A 13,047-nucleotide genomic window follows, 5' to 3' on the forward strand; every position below is an offset into this window, starting at 1 on the left:
AATCGACGGATGGCCGTGACATCATTGATGACATTGCGAACGATTCTGTAAGCTATATGGTGGCCATATTGGATTAAATTTTATTAAAAACACAGCATATAATACATACAAATTTGCAATATTTTCGGAGGTTATGCCTCCTTAACATGAATTCACTGTCCCAACAAAACTGCAACAAAATATATACCATAAGTCCACATGATATAAAAAAGACACAAATCTAATACAACATTTTATACAGCACATCAGATTAAAAGAGTACACAAGAAATGAAGAAATGTTTCTTGCCCATAACGAAATTTAAAATCACAATCGTATTCATAAACATAAATCAAAGCAATATGCCTTTGAATAGAAAACTTGATGCAATGCATCGGTGAAATTTTGATCAAAAATGGAAAAATACGTTTTTTTAGTTTTTCAGTATTTTACTATGAATAAACTTCCTATTTTAATATGGTGCTCTCCTCTGGAAAGTTCTAGAGGAACAGGATGGTGATAATGTAAAGTTTTTCACATTTGAATTATTTTTCTCTAATATATTTTTTTTCAGCATCTTGTTGCATTAAAAATCCATTACGCTATAGTTTTCAAGCAATTGTCTTGAAATTTTCAGGAATTGTGTATAAATAGTGAGCAAAAAATCTGATGTGGGCTTTTTTTCATAGTGCTAATAATGATCAAATAATTTTTAAAAACCTTTGACAGATAATAAAAATTGCGAAAAGAATAATATCAATATTTAAAAATTTTGTAATAGAAAAGTAACAACAGTTTCTTAAAAACCCGAAATCAATTTGTTTATAGTCTGTTGATATTGTGAGGCAAATATTAAATTTATAGATAGAAATTTGAAACCATTCATTGCATGGTGCATATTGATGAAATATAAATTTAGCGATTACAAATTAATATCTCAGGAATGGTGCATTATACAGCAATGCAATTTGGTGTGTTGTATTAACATTGCATTTTAATGATCTGGTAAAAGTTTGAAGTTAATAGGTTAATAAATACAAATTTAGGATTTTCACAGATGCATTGCCTTAAAAAAATCAAACACCACAAATAAATACGTAGGGATAAAATTACATTTCTCAGATTACTTTCAAATCTTTTACCTTACACTTCGCTCCACAGTTATATTAATGTGAGGTGTCTGTATTTTAAAATATCTTGTTTATTTTCTGCAAAACAATGAGAGAACGGTATCTCCAAAAGATGACACATTAAATCGTTTAACGGATTCATGTTGTCATTGTATTAATAAACTTTGCTAACACTGTAACACTTCACTGCACTTGTAATGACAAAGAATATGTATGCACTAAAAACGAAGATGTTGATCATAGCGGATGAGAGATGTTACAATGTAATTTCAAATTTTATGCCAACTTTCTTTATTACATAGTAGGCTACTCAAAATATTTCAAAATCTACACAAAACATAATATTCAAGAGATGCTAATGTTAAAAAAATACCGAAATATAGTTACATCTTAAATTTAAATAATATTTCATTTCTTTACACAATATTTTATGTTTTCTTATTTAGTTGCAAAATATTAGTTTGCCACCTTGGTTCAATGTTTGTACGATAGAGCGATTTTCTTTTCCGAGTTCAGAGAAACCAGATGAATAGCTCTTCACCAGACCTTCATAACAGCCTCGTGGAAAGGGTTGGCAATTCACAGTAAGCAAGACGTCATGGCAACCAGGTTTGTTCACTGAAGGCGAAAAGGAAAGTTTCCTTTGGACCTTCAGCATTCACATCTCTCACTACCTGGTCTGTTAGCCACGTGGACTAACTGATGAGAGTTCTTCTTAAGTATTCCTGAAGGAGGTTAACTGAGCAGATTAAGCTGAACAAGACAGATTAAAAAGTAGACAAAATATGGTTTAGTGAGGAATGCATTTTATTTTAATTTATTTATAAAATATAATTATTTTATTAAAGCACTTCACTTGGATAGCTGCCACTGATATATATACACTTGGTCAAAATAAAACTGGCTGGCATCTGAGAGACTAAATTCAAATCGGGCATTTCCATGAATGCTCGGGACAGACAGGCTTTGTTCAAAAGATTGCGTATATTCTTCTAGTAGTTATAATGGGGAACACAACTATTAATCACTAAAATCTTCTGAGAAAATAATTCATATACGAGATTTAAAACAGACTGATTGTTCAGAATGTTTCAACACTGAATATTATAACACAAACACTATATATACTGTATAACAGGTTCTCAAGTGGAGTATGACCATTGCTCGTTAAAATGCCATTCTTACTGCAGTAGTACTCTTAGCATAGTGATAGAGCATTAGCAAAGTGTTCATGAGGTTGCAAGTTCAGATCTTCATGGAGCTACTAAACTTGTATTATTATTATTATTTATTTTTTATTTTTTGCCTTTTAAATGCATCAAAAAAATGTAACAGGATTTCGTATTTTTTTTATCCTTTGAATACTTTTCGATTTATTATATTTTTCGTGTTGATAGAAACTTTTGACGCCAGATGGAAGTAACACTCAAGACAACAATTAGGAGCTTTCATATTAAAATGCTGTGTTAATATTTTATTAATTTCTGCTGCTTTACACTCTCTTGCCTTAGGAACATTCAGTAAATATGTTGACTGTTAAATAATTGACAGTAATTAATTTGCAAGTTGTGCTATAGGGATTATGATTATTATACTAACCTAAATCCATGAACATTAGGGCCTGAACGTAGTAATTGTAAACAAGAAGAAAAACCATAATTCTGATGACAAAATATATCCTGATTTCCTGGAATTGTAACCACAAATTTTCACCTATTTTGTAATTATCTATAAGTAACATAAGCAAAATTATTTGACTATATTACACTAAAACGAGTTGTAAAAATAAAAGGACAAAACAAAAAATTCTCTATGGAGATTCGAAGCATGTTGTGGAGATAGCCCAAAGCAGCGCCTTGTATGGAGTTAACTAAAGCGGTGCACAGAGGTTTATGGTAGTGGACTGCGCGCTCACCTGAAGGGACTTAGAAAATTGTAACTGCTTAAGAGGCTGGCCAGTTTCATTTTGAACAAGTGTACACACAATAAAACTTCATTTAAACATTTTTCACACATATACATTTTTTTTTCTGAAGTCTCAGCAAAATTCCTATACTTTCCATGTTCGTTTATTTCAGTTATACATTTTTCACACTTATATGATTGTATTTTAAACTCTGAGAGATACAAAACTTCACTTATATGTTCTAATTAAATTTTTCTCGAAATTAGGTTTGCCATGAAAATGTAAAAATGCGAAAATACCCTTCACACCATCGAACATCATACGCATACCAATTTTTTTATCTTAAAATTGAGAGAAAAAAACAGGTGAATATAATGCACCTGTGCTAAAAACCACTCAAGATTAAAATTATATTATCAAGACAGATTATAAAGGCATTCCCTTACCTGTAGCTATACATCACATTCATCCTCATTTGCAGAATTAGAACTGGAACTTCTGATCAACAGGTCTGCGTTAGTGTCAGAACATTGATCGACAATGACTAATGTCATGCTACTCTTTCATCAATAATTATTGGTAAATTCTTTTGGTTCATTTAAAGACGCGCAATTGTTAAGAGCTATAGTCATAAAATCTCATTTTTTTCCCTCGAAATTATTCAAATCAACTTTACAGGGAGTTATACCTGAAAGTTGAATTGCATAATACATGTCACTGTACGTTAACAGAAAACCACAATTTAAGTCACACGGAGTTAGTGTGCACTCAGTGTTGTTTGCTTGATGGTTGTCAGCCCACTTTGAGGTCTGGATAAAGAGGGAAAAATTGGATCGGTGTCTGGTAGAGTTCCCGGGTAGCTCAGTTGGTAGAGTGTTGGTACGTTTAACCAAAGGTCCCGGGTTCGATACCCAGCCCTGGAACAATTTTTCCCTCGAAATTATTCCAATCAACTTTACAGGTAGTTATACCTGAAAGCTTGATTTGCAAAAGAAAAAATGTTATGCAGTCATTCTAATGCGTAGTTAAAAATATTCTTATTAATGATTGTTGTCAAAAATGGACAAGAAATTACAAATGAATAGTACACAAAAGACAGGACGCACCAACTCGCAGTGGCTATTTCTGTCAGTTGTTTTCCACCATATTTCGTAACATAAATAGAGCGATAATTTTAATTTGTTTGAGTCTGAGTGTTAAGTGAGTTTTCAAGATATTTTGTCAATAAAGGTGCATATTATAATCACGTAAATACGGTTCAATATGTGTCCATTGTTAAAATATGACCGACTTTGAAATTTCTAGAAATTCGATGATACCCATTCTTGTCTCCACACTGTCAGTAAATCGATTATGCGCCAGTGGGAGAATCAATTCAGAGAGGGAAGAGAAGTATATGGAGAGGTAAGAAATGAAACATTTTAAAGAATGAGAATCCAGGTCCAAAGCTGTAACTGCACTGAGTATAACTATTCTAATATCCCTCCAGACTGAAAATAATTTGACAGTAGACTCAATCTGATATGACGAGAAGATTGCCCATTTATTTTTGATTCCAATGAGTGAAAGAATGAGGAAGTGTATTTGTAACTGACTTTTTTTTTTTTTGTTGTAAAATAATCACTTGTCATTAATTATGCTATTTCAGATGTTGTTAAATAGGATGTATCGAATTTTTTTTTTATTTTTTTTTTTTTAATGAAGGTGACTAGTGCGGAAAAGTTGCGACTAGTGGCAGAAAGACTGCAGGAGAAATAAAATAAAATTTAATCAATTTCTTGTGTCTCCACATCAATACTGAAGATTCGAAAGCATCTGGCCCAGTATCTTCTTGTGGAGTGAGAGAAGAGAGGGATGCTGGCAGTCAGGGTAGCGTCTGCCCAGCAGTCGTATTTGGTAGGCTACACTGGCTATGTTTGTATTGCTGTTGTTCCTGTGAAATCGTGTATTATTTCAGTGGTTTAGTAGTACATGTATTAGTTACTATGCATTATGTTGTCATGAGTGGAAAAAATAATTCCCTACTCTCCGTACTGCTGACAGTCCTTTGTTCAATCCATCAGGATCGATAAGAGAGTCACAACTTCCAACCTATAAGGCAGTGATAACACATTTTCTTTGGATCAGAGAGTTAAAGACAAACGAACTAGGTGGAAAACACCTTTCAGTAAAAGACATTGCTCATGTTACTGCCCACAAACTTATCGAGGTTTGAAAAACAGCAAGCCTTCCTACCATCAGCAAACATAGATTAGTGGAAAAGATTAAATTGTATCATAGTAAATATAATATTCTGAAATCGCACTAACGAAGTGGGCCAACCTCAAGGGCACATGAGTAGGCTTTTATTAATAAAGGTCGAAAATTGTTTGATATATGTACTTGTAAGTACCCGGACCCGGAAAGCCTCTGTGAATGTGAGTTGAGTAGGAAAGTTCCACCGATAGAAATATCCTTTCTAATAGACAGAGAAATTAACGAAATATGATTATTGATAATATCGACATTGTGACGACCAAGACGCTGTTTAAGAGTGAAGAGACCCATTTGCCATCGATCTGAAGAAGTGCGATTTGGATTCTGAGGAAGAGAAAAACAGACATCAGTTACAAGCTCTGAGTCTTTGTCTTCGCACCACTTGGTGAAGCAGTGTAGATTCTGACTTCGATTTGAAGCCTTCTGGTACTCAGGCTCGCTTGCCTCTACCAAAATTATCTTCAGCAGCCTTCAGGATAGACACCTCGAGGAGAGATGTGGCTTTAATTGTGACAGCTATGCTACAAGATGCGAGAATAATATCTACTAGGAATAAGGGTCTTATAATAGAGGTCACGAGAGAAATGAAGATTGGAGATAAAATTTAGAAAAAAGAAAGTTCATTTGAACAGTATATTTTGATGGTCGAAAGGACAAGGATTAACACAGGAGAAAAAGGACAACTGATTATATCATCGAGAAAAAGAAGAGGAGCATAATTATAACTTTATTAGAAGAACCACATTCAAAGTATATTGGACATATCTCCCCTTCCTCTGGACATGGACATCAGATTGAAAGAGCTGTGCTTAAATTTTTAAAGGCAAGTAAATTTGATATATCGCCCCTGGCAGCACTTGGTTTTGATGAAGCCCCTACAAAAGGTATGTCAAGGTCAGAGTACGTGAAAGACTCTTCAGTAATAGATAATGTGTTATGCTCATATAAGAAAACAAGAAATAAAGGCATGTTTTGCAGCATCTACCTCTCTAATAAATGCAATTAATTATAAAATAATAGGATAGAACAAATAATAAACATAGCTTCTCTTTAACTTAAGCAGTTTTACATAATAAGGCTTATAATTAGCCTAATTATTGTTATTAACTGTTAAATAATCTTGTACTTCTTATAAGAGCATCATCACACTTCTAGAAACAAATTTAAATTCCTTACTTCTCGCAAAATTCAGAAGTGCTTTTTTTTTTTATTTTTGCCGACATCAGCCTTCTTATGTCAGGTGAAATGTTGTTTCCTGCAGCAAAATAATTTCTAATGGAAGACCTGAATTGGCTAACATTCAAAGTCTATTGAAGTAAATTTTTCAGGACCACAAAAAAACTATACAGGCTTGCATTATGAGTACTGAAGTAAATATTTGTATGATCCAAAAACACAGGCTTAGAGTCGGACTTGGGATATTCTTTTTTACAGAGTGATATCCTACACAAAACACAACTTGTTAGTCGAATTCGGTAAATTTTGGACTTGGAATGTTTGTCGATTCAAGTATTCAATTGTAACTGTGTTGGTATATTTTCTGACTTTGATGAGTAAGGATCACAAAACAAATCCAACTTGGGCTGGAGTAGGTCAAATCGTCTATGGAACTCTTCCCAGAAATTTTTTTAAACATTGCAGTATTTTATACTGTTGAGCAGAAGTTCAGTGACTGAAGGCGTTGAAATTATAAAAATTGTGCTGTGAGATCTGTGACATCCACAATGAAATCATCTGAAAACTTTTAACAATATCTGTCGACACAAATTAATTGATTCTTTCCTTGCGATCTCAAATTCAAAATGGTAAGATGCTCTAATATATCCTTGAGAAAGTTACGTTCCTCGATCTATGTAGAGTCAACTAGTTGTGGACTGTCTCTATGTTTCTATTATGAATTCTGATAAATATTCACGCAATTCAAAATACCTGGACAGAACAATATCGTAATGGTTAGAAATATCGTCAAACTGAGAATTTATGTACTAAAATCTGGACAATTTATAGACACAACTCGTAAATGACATGTAACGAGTCTACGCCAATAGCAGGACACACTTTTGTTTGTACTTTATTCTGTAAACATAAATATATTGCTGTGAGGAAGAAGCTCTACAATACATCTTCACATACATTTACTACTATTTAATGTCAATAAAAACAAACTAATTTGAATATTATATCATTCTGTAGATGAACTAATAATTTCAGGTGTTCGACACTGCTTGTCTTTGTAATTAAATAATTTCTACAAACCAACAAAGAGCATCACCTCATCTTTCATTTACATAAGATTTTAAGAGTCTAGTCAGCCTGAAACTTACTGAACAACTTCTTCATCAATGAGTAAAGTACAACCTTTGTGTTCACCAGCGACTTGTACCTGCATGCCTTATGTGCTCTCATCAGTGCATACGGGCTATGAGCACGTTTTGCGCTCTCGTTGACATCACTGCCCTACAAATACAGGAAGAAAGAACGGATCGATGGTGTGCAACGAAAAGGAAATTGGCAGGCACTCCAGCGATTAATCTGTCTTCTCCATGCAAATGAGCTTCGACTCCACTATCTTATGAAACATTTCACTGGTATCACTACAGGTCCAGGAACACGTTCTAGACATATTGGAGAAGAGTTACTCCATTGTGAGACAAAATCAGTGACGAATTTCAAAGTCATTGAAGTACCCTGGATCAACAAAATTAATGTGGAATGGATCTTTGACCTTAGTAGGCCTACTGACCAGGAATATCTTCTAGGGATCTGCCAAGCCATTCATTCTGGCCATTGTCCGATAGAGCTTGAAAGGAAGAAACCAGGGCCAGTTGTTCAATCTCGATGACTTATAACTGCTTGCAGGATTCTCCGCTTGTAACAAATGCCATGCTTTGAAACGAAGTCTGACTATGCAGCATAAATCAACATTTGACACCAGAGTATACTACTAAGGGTGGGTGGAGGGATGGGGCTCGAAGTACAGCCGCCACCTCTTCGTAGTGAGCCCTGGGTTATTTCTGAGTATAAATTTAAAGAAATAAGCGAAGAGCTGCACTACAAAAAAAAAATTGAAAACAGACATAGAGCATTAGGCTCGTGAAACTTTAGAGCTAATACGGAGACACAGGATATTGTCCAATTACTATTTTCTTTTTTTCTGCGCTCTTTCTGCCACAAGTCGCAACTTTCCCGCACTAGCCACCTTCATTTTTCAAAAATGACTTTTTTCGATACACCCTATTTTTAAATGTTGTTTCAGTTATACGGTTTTTTCTCCAGACCCCCATAAAAACTTATAAATGAAGTTCTACTGTGTATATATATCTGTGTGTGTGTGTGTGTGTGTGTGTGTGTGTGTGTGTGCGTGCGTGCGTGCGTGCGTGCGTGTGTGTGTGTTTTTTTTTTTTTTTTTTTTTTTTTTAAAGTATCCAATATTTTAGGAGGTGATAGTATGCATAAAAACAAGAAAAAATGTCTAATAAACATGGGTCATACAACACATACTTTCTGAGATCTGAACACTTGTTCATAGGAGGTGCTCAATGTGATGTCCATTTATGGCAATGCATTTTTCTGCCCTACAATACAGCAGGCTACCAGATAATCACACTGTAGTTGACACCCCTAGCATAGAATACTGATACGTTGCAAGGAATACTGAAAACAGAAGTTTGGTTGCGGATATGAGCAGGGTTCCTCAGAGATGGTATTGTGAATTTTCATAATCAGCATGTTCTGCCTGATGAAAATTCCCATGCAGTTGAAGAAACAACGCATCAGCACCAATTCTCAATCAACATCTGGCCAGGCGTTCTTGCTAATAGATTAAGGGCCATACCTGCTACCATAGAGATTAACTGGGGCTCGTTATCAGGACTTTCTTATTAATGTATTGCCCATCTTGCTGGAGTATGTGCCATGTCAGCAGACTACAGATGTGGTTCATGCTTGATGGCACACCAGCACGTTTTTTTCCGCAATGAGTGTGAACATGACCAGGTAATGAGACTACCCCTTCCAATCCATCCACCTGGAAAATGATGATCTAACCATTGGCGTACTGGAAATCTGAAATGTGCTGAAGCACCGTCTAGTTGATACCATAGTTGCCTGGCCAGCCTGGTCCTCAGACCTAACACAATTGGATTTCTTTCTCTGGGGCTATATGAAGGAGAAAGTGTAGCAAACGGACATAGCAAGCAGGGAAGAGCTCTTTGCAAAGATTAACACGGCTGCAATGGAGATACACCAGCACAGATTGGATAATGTGCAGCAAGACGTCAGATGGCGTGCTGAAGTGTGTGTTCATGTGAGAGGGGGACATTTTGAGCATGTGCTCTAGACAACTGACAATTAGCCTACCTTCTCTCAAGCAGACAGGTCCATTAGGTGTGGAATCAAATGGGGATAGATACAGTACATGATATTCGTGTAACTCGGAAATGGGGATGAATATTGAAAAAGTGTATTAGGATTTTTAGTTGCAAATAAGGTCTTGAATCACCTCCTTAAGGATTGACCTGACCTTTTGATACACTTTGTATATATTTTACTGGTGTTCAAGTAAGTAGCATGTCTAGAGTGTCATAGACTACAAAAAATGTCTTTTAATATTTTTTGTCATTTTTAAGTATGATTTTCGTGAATAGCAAAATAACAAGAGAAGCAATTTATAATACGAAAATGACTGTTTCATTTGAATTTGTAAAAAGTTAATTACCTTAAGGTTCATGTGTATATATAAACATATATATATATTGATTGATAGTTGAAGAAAACCAACTTGAAACAGAAATATTAGTGGTACCACGGTAAATAACTGAATTATTGTAAAGTAAGTTACATGAAACATAATATTGAGAAAATATCATCGTAACACTATTTCCCTCCTCTCTATTGTGAGCATCCATCCAACAGTCGGACACATGCAAAGAAAGTTGAACAGTCAGTACCTGGTACAATTCTCACGTTTTTTTATAATGCTTATTTTATTGTGTCAAAAATATATTGTATCTTTTCGGTTTTATGCCCATATCTAAGTCTTTGTGGTACTTAAGTTGAAACCTAAATGGTTTAATTATTTGAACTGTTTTTTATATTTTATTCGGTGATAATTTTAAAGACTTTGTTTAATTTATATAAATTGTTTCATAGTTCATTTGTTGATTTTGCAAGAATAACTTCTTTATCTACAAGATACATAGTATTTAACAAAATATCATCACTGGCCCATTCTTTCTGGAACTCTGAATAATAATGTCTATGTATATGATATATTCTGTATTTTTAAAAATCATCACGAACTTTTTCTGCAGTTTGAGAAACTTAATAGCAGTATGCTGTTTACTTAACTGTTCCTTTTCAACAAAAGCTTTTCAGAGTCTTTAAGATGATTATTATTAGTCTTTATTGAACACAAATGTGTACAACTTTCAGCCATTTTTTATTTGTTCTGGAGGCCTGGCTCAGGACCTCGCAGAGTGAAGGTGATTGTGGAGTATGGTGGAATGATGATAACGGTGAGGGGAAATGGGAGAACCCCGAGAAAAACCCCTTGCATCGCTTTGTCCACCACAAATTCTTTTGTAACTCAAATGGGGATCGAGCTGGTGGAAGGTAGAGAGGCTAACCACTCTGCCATGGTCAATGTAAAGTGATAATGGACAGTGATTAATTAAATGAAGTGATCGGAGGCACTTGCCCTGTAATTGTCCTGTCCATCATGAATTGTACAGGATGTACTGAGCTTAGTCACGATTTGTCAGCCATTTTAGTTTTGTTTTCTACATTTGTTTCTATCCATGCCCCCCAAGTGCCTTCATGGCATATTACGGGGATACCTTTACCTTTTTTACCTTTTACATTTGTTTCTAAGCCTGAGTGGTTTGACGTCAAAAATGTACGGGCTGTTGTTTGTCTCGATTGTTATTTTCATATAGTTTATTTATTTGTATGGATGTGCTATGGTATATTTGTTAGAAAAACGGAGATTTTAAAGGAAGGAATTTAAAAATGCATTCATGAACTGAACCTTGTAGATTATAGTAGATAAATGCATGAATATTGATCTGCTTTTGTAGTCTGCAACAAAAGGTGTATTATTTGGCAGTTGGAGCCATGAGACCTCATAAAACTCTAGACATACGAGACACGAAAATCACATTGAGTACTTTGAAACATTGTTATTATTATTATTATTATTATTATTATTATTATTATTATTATTATTATTATTATTATTATTGCTCTCTCTCTCTCTCTCTCTCTCTCTATATATATATATATATATATATATATATATATATTTTTTTTTTTTTTTTTTTTTTTTTTTCAAATAAATTCTTGCTTTCATTCAACACATGTTAAGTGTTTCACTAAAATCTGTTTTTTTTTTATGACACTTTCAGCTGCATGTAGTTACTTCTACACTGAAGTAGAAGAACATTTTTCAGTTGAGTAGACCTAACATTTTGTGAAGAAGAATTTGAATGCTTTGCATGCAGTCATTCACAATAATTTGTTGTATGCATTGGGACCTATGCTGAAAAATAATCAAGTTATAGAAAGTCTTATTGGCCATATATATACTATTATCCATGACCATAACGAAAAAAATGCCTTTACTAAATACTTTTGCGTTTGTAAAGTAGGCTTTTATTCAACATTACTTTATTTCACTAGTGAGATAAAGACTTTACCTCACAGTTTGTACTTCTTTATCTCACAGTTCATTAGTATTTTCCTAGTACCTGGGTACACACGTATACTTTTCCATTCAACTATTATTCAAGAAGTTAATATATTAGTTACTAGATGTCACTAATAATAATAAATTTCTAAATTATAGACATCAGCTCAAAGAATTTTGAGTGACCACAAGGGTCTTGAATACAATAAACATGTACAATATAATGTGATGTGATACATTAAAGAAAAAAAGAAAGTTAATTGTTGAAGGCAAATATAAGTTAATTAATTGAAATAGAGATAATGATGTAATATTTGAAGAGAATCCTTGATAATTATTACCATTTCTTAAATATAGATAATTTGTAGAAACAAAAGCCGCCCTAAATAAGGGTTCGAAAGATCGGCCTACTAATCAATTCATAAAGAACAATAAGTAAACAAAACAATTTTGTGACACTTGGAAAGAAAAAGAAAAAACATTAAGATAAGAAAACGTAGGAAATCATTTACAATAAAAATTACATTACATTTACACTCAATCTCCTTCTCTTTTCTCTATCTGCTACGTCGTAATTTGTACATTACATCCATATCTAATATGCATCTTTTTTAAATTTTGTAATAATTTACCTTTTGGGATGCGAGGAGACTTGAACCTGCGAAGTTGGGTTTATAGGATTTTAAAACAACACGCCTTAGCCAACTGAGCTAAACAGACACGATGATTAATTAAGTTTTAATATTCCTCTTAAGTTTACAGAAGTAAAATGTGAAATTATTTTAATCACATTAGTTCCGTGAACACTTCTAAATAATCCCTGAAACTTTAAAAAGAAGAAAATACACGTTTAAAGTGAAAAAATATATATTAAAATTATATAATTAATTATAATTTGTTATTTATCCAACGCCTTAGATACCATTCTTTACTAATCATGGCCTCCTACATCATGACCTACCTAGTAACGTACCGGTATTGATTCTAAAATCCATGCCATGGTATGTGATTACACGAGGACTTATTTTCAACATATTTTCTTTTATAAAACATAATTTTTCGTTATGGTCATGGATAAAATTACGTATGGT

This window comes from Periplaneta americana, chromosome 6 (genome assembly GCF_040183065.1).
Source record: "Periplaneta americana isolate PAMFEO1 chromosome 6, P.americana_PAMFEO1_priV1, whole genome shotgun sequence".
Classification (NCBI taxonomy): domain Eukaryota; kingdom Metazoa; phylum Arthropoda; class Insecta; order Blattodea; family Blattidae; genus Periplaneta; species Periplaneta americana.